This window comes from Pezoporus occidentalis, unplaced genomic scaffold, assembly GCF_034315485.1.
Source record: "Pezoporus occidentalis ecotype Australia unplaced genomic scaffold, CSIRO_AGI_Poc_V1 ctg33, whole genome shotgun sequence".
In the NCBI taxonomy this organism is placed as follows: Eukaryota; Metazoa; Chordata; class Aves; order Psittaciformes; family Psittacidae; genus Pezoporus; species Pezoporus occidentalis.
Genome location: NW_026915268.1, coordinates 6,357,883 through 6,362,777, shown reverse-complemented (window position 1 = coordinate 6,362,777; position 4,895 = coordinate 6,357,883). Strand labels below are relative to the sequence as shown.

General features: G+C 46.7%; 1 long non-coding RNA gene across 1 annotated transcript; it reads right to left on the bottom strand.

Moving 5' to 3' along the window:
* Positions 1 to 315: 315 nt before the first annotated feature.
* On the bottom strand, positions 316 to 4,671 carry LOC134169036 (uncharacterized). Its single transcript, XR_009966736.1, has 2 exons — positions 2,528 to 4,671; positions 316 to 1,589 (listed from the first exon to the last, which is right to left on the bottom strand). It is a non-coding gene; the product is annotated as an uncharacterized LOC134169036 (long non-coding RNA).
* Positions 4,672 to 4,895: the final 224 nt, after the last annotated feature.

The window sequence follows — 4,895 nt, the reverse complement described above, 5'->3', positions numbered from 1 at the left end:
CAGAGGCTCAGACTTTGGCAGAAGGAGCTTTAGTCCAGTAACCTGGAGCATTCCCCACACCATGGGTTTGGGGTGTAGGCATAGCCAGGGAGAAGCTGCCTGCCTGTGATTGCCTGCAGCAGCCTCTTTTGTCCTGGGGCAGAGGCAGAAAGAGGTTTATAGACCAGTACCCAGGAGCTGGGTCTGTTACCTTGATCACTCCAGGAGGCTCCAGGGCAGGATGAGGAACACCTTGCTGGGAATAAAGAAAGGCAGAGGGTGAATTTACTGCAGCCAAAGTGTAAGAGAGAAGTGACTGAAGTCAGAGGAGACAGCTGAAGAGAAATAACAAAAATCAATTTTTTAATGGATTTGCCTGTGCTTCACACTGGTTCCAAGAAGCTTGGAGTGATCCAAGAAACAAGGTAATAAGCTGCTGAGATATTTATACTGCTTCTGGACAGGACTGCGCCCTGGGTATTTGTTTGATTGGGAGGCGGTGTGTACTGCACATCAGCTGCCATCTCCTGCTTTGCGCTTAATAATCAAACTCAGATTGTTTTATTACTTCTTCCCCAAAGGGTTCCCATTATTTCTAGCTCAGGGTTTGTTCCTGTCCCACTTAAAAGGGGCTTTTTCCAGGAGCCAGCAAGGCTGAGTGTGCGCGTGGTTACCCAGGGAGTAGCGGGCAGGTTGCAGGATTGAAAACAAAAGCTGAGAGGAAGGACTTTGTGCCAGGAAAGAATCTCTCTGTTCTGCCTCATTCTGTATTTCCTGTAATTGAAAAGGTTCAGGTGCTCCTGTAAACCCCAGCTCCTGGGTTTGTGCTTTCCCTTGGGGAAGAGGTGCAGGCAATGCTTTCCTGGAGCCCGGCGCGGGGACCTCGTGGAGGTTTGCTGCCTTGTTATCAGTAACAGCAATGATGGTAATGAAACATCTCCGGGAGCCGCGGGTGTCGCTCCTCCTTCAGCCCTCGTGTCTCAAAGGTAAACTATTACATTGCCAATATTGAGCGCAGGGTTGTTTGAAAGTATTACGGCTCCAGTTCATCAGAGGTCATGTTTTATTTGATTTTGGCCAATTGGCAGTTCCCTGTGTTTGCTCCTGGAAGTAAATGTCTTCTCGCTTGCTGTGCCAATGCCAGCAGTGGTTGAAGCCACTTTGTGCTCAGATCTCACAGCAGCAATCTCTCCCACTGCTGCCTGCTGTGGTATCTGGCTCCTCTGTGCATGTACAGTGGGCAAAGCTCCCAGGAGGAGGGATCGGGGTTTGGAGTTACCAGCATAGCTGCATGGATGCCTTCCAGCACCCATGATGGTCTTGCACATGCACGTGGTGTCTCCTGCCCCAGGAAATGCCAGATTTGCTCCAAACCAGCTGTCCATGTCCAACTTTAGCATGCTGAACACATCAGGTCTGAGGTCCTGCAGGTGACGTCAGTCCTCTGGAAGACCTGGAAACCCTACAAGAGATCTCCTTTCTGTGTCCTTAAGAGTGATATTAGAGCTAAAATATTGAACAGAAGCTCCAAACAGAAGTTTTTCTGCATTTTCACCTGAAGAGTTAGGTTTCCAAGGTTTGGTTTTCTGATTTCTGGAAAGAACCTGTATCTGATGCAGGAATACTTCATAACCAGTTCATGATCATCCAGAAGATGACAGCAAGACTCTGTTTAAAATCTCTGACACAGCCCTCTCGTGCTTCCTGACTGCTAATGGAACCACAAACTCAAACACCTGGACTGGGAAACCACCTCTCCATCTCTATTAAGGGTCCTTTCATGACCCAAGTTACTGTCAGGCCCTGTTTGCATCTCCTGCTTTCTGACCGATGGCTGTTGCTGCTGGCTTGCTCTCATCCCATTTATCATATAGGTAGTTTTATTTGGGTTTGTTGCTGCTTTCACCATTCATCTCACCAAGGCACTTCTTTATCATTGCCTTTTTAATCAGTGTGGCTTTTTTTTTTTTAACACATTTAGGGCATCTTTAAAGGATGGTCTTCAATAATCTGAATTAATCACTCCACTAATCCTGATCATTTTCCTCCCAGTTCCTAAGTGTTTTCAGCAGGTACCTTCTCTGGCCACGGCATATGGCTGTATCGGTGTCCAGGCATGGATTGTACTTGGGCATAGTAGGTAACTGTTAATAAGGAGCTTTGCTGGGTTATCTGTTCACCCTAATCCATTAGAAAGGGGGCTAAGACAGCAATGTTCTGGAGGTAAATGAATACTTGGGAAATAATCGGGATATGTTTCTGAAGCTACAAGGACGGGTGATTAGGAGCCACCCAGGAGGCATGCCTAGATCTAAAACCACACAAGGTGTGCTTATGTCCTTTGGGAAACCAGAGTCCAGCCATCTCCAGCACTCTCCTTAGGATACAGTGTGGGGACAAGGGGGAAAACTCTCCTCCTTCTGACGAGGTCTCTCACAGATCCACAGGCAGAGGCTGAGCTCCGGTGCTGGGAGATTTTATGGGAGATGCTGGGGGCTGGCTCCTGCCTCCTGGAGCTTTCTTAGAGAGAAAATAAATCTTGAATTACCTTGTTTTCATTTCCACTAAAACCGCATGTTGGCAGTTGCCTTGGAGCTAATCATCTGACACGGTGCTGTGCATCCGGGGATGGCTGCAGCCTGGGTGTGCTGGTTCTGTGTTGGAGGCTGACAGTGCAGTGCTATACTGTTGTTTTTCTACCACTATATTGTGCTCCCAGCGCATCATAATAAAGAGGAACATGAAGGTAGGCAATTTATCATAATACAAAAATAAAAGGCATGGTAATGTAAATTATGCACATCATTAACCCCAACTGTTGTGGTAAAACGGACACAAATTCTGTAAGAAAATCATCTTAAGGTTGAGCCGTGACAGTTTGCTCTAAAGGACTTCCCTATGGGTGCTGGAAACCATGTGTGTCTTCTCTTTGGGCTTGAATCCCTGTTAATGCACTAATAGTAGTATAAGGTGCCTGTTCCTCCTCATGGCCCATACTGTGTTACCCATGGAGGGGCTGCAGTACCCTCAGGGATGCTCCTGCTCCACCAGTAAATCAACAGCAGGTCAGGCAGCTCAAATGGGATTCACTGGGCTATGGTGAACATGAACCTGTCACCATCAGCTCCTCATCTGTTCAAGGCAGATAAAGTCAGTGGCACAACTCATCTCACCCTGCAGTGGATGTCAGATATAAGCAGGTGAATGATGCAGCATCCCAGAGTGCTTTGTGTTCCCTCTGGTGTATGGGAAGCCAAAAGTAGCCAGCTGGGATGCCTCAGTTTGATGTCTGATGTTGCCCGTGGTGAATCCCATGCCATGCTGCTACATTCTCAAGAAATACAAAGCAGGGAATTGGTGTTGAATGCCTCCTTCTTTCCTGTTTCTCCCTTTCCCTCCTTCCTGTTCACTCTTTACCCTCTTCAAAGTGGAAAGAATCAGTTTAAACTCTTTCATCAGCTCACCCTCATCAAAGGCAACTGAGCTTCAGCATGAGTGGGATTTCCTGGGCCCCCTCCCATCACCCAGATTCCTAAAGCTGGTTTAAAGCAACTGAAAACCTTCCTGCGTAGAATTTTCCCTTGCAAAAATTAGCCCTCATGAAAATAAATAATTCCCAAAGGAAATTTCCATTTGATTACAAATATTGACTTGCTTGGGGGAAGGTGGTTTTTTGTGGTGTTTTTTTTTTTAAACAAAAATCCATTTGGAATCAACATTTCCAAATTAAACATGTATGTTCCCTCTGTTATAGCACTTAACTTGTAAAATACCAATTTGGTTGCCAGTGGTTGGGGATTTCAGGAGTTTCTTCCATCCATATTTTTCTGCAAGAGCTTAAGGGCAGCCTTAAAATTGGGCAAAGCAGAGAAAAGATTTGTTTTAATTTTAAAGGATTAAAAAAATGAAATTTGAAATGTTGTAAATCATTTTCATGCTTATGGAAAGAACCTCACGTAAAAATGCATAACTATGTGTATTAAACCTGTAGCTCCAGGAGATGCCTGAGCTGCAGGAGCACCAGGCAGAGCAGACACAGCGGGTGCTACCCCTCTGGCATCGCTCCGATAGTCTCCACCATTCCACTGCTCCCGTTTCCAGCAGGTCACGAGTCATTTTGTGTGGCAGCCAGGAGACATGGGAGATGAGCAGACAGGTGGGAAAAACTCAGTGGTCCACCACCTTAGTGCTGGCACGAAGCTTTGCATGGGCTTCCCATCATTTCTGGGTTAAACCATGAGCATGGGGACCTTCAGCATCCAGGACAGTAGATGATTCTATGGGTTATAGAACTCAGTTTTGGGCTTCACACCCCACCAGAGTTGTACTTCAGACACCTCTCTGGAGTTTGGACCTGCCAGACAATGCAAACCCAACTGCTTAGGATGTGTATTTTTGGGTTTTTTTCCCCCCAGATTCTCTCTTTCTCCACTGCGAGTGACCCTTCTGCTCTCGGAAACACTGAAGCTCAGCTGAAACACTTCAGGAACTTCATGCACGTCAGGCCATGGGTACTCAGGTGTGAATATGCACTGCTTTTGCTGCTTCATGGATTAAAAAGAGGTAAGAAACAAACCCAGCTGCATCCAGTGTAGGAGCTTTGTCAGGGGAAAGGGGCTAATTGCTCTTTGTATGAGAAGGCCATGGTGAGCTCCTTGTCCTGCTTGGTTTTGCAGGGGAAAGAATGGGTAGGAGGAAGAGCAATATTCTGATGTAGATGGGGTTCCCATAGGCTATTTGTCCTGTGAGAGGTATTGACAGCAGCCAGCCTGCAGCCAAACGTGCCTCTGCCAAAATAAAACTAAATCATGATCATTATAAGTGACCCTGCCTGGAGTTGGGGGCTCTCTTGAAGCCTGAGTAAGGGGCAAAGGGGTTAAGCTCTCCCTGGAGTGAAGTGACCACCCCTGGTCCCT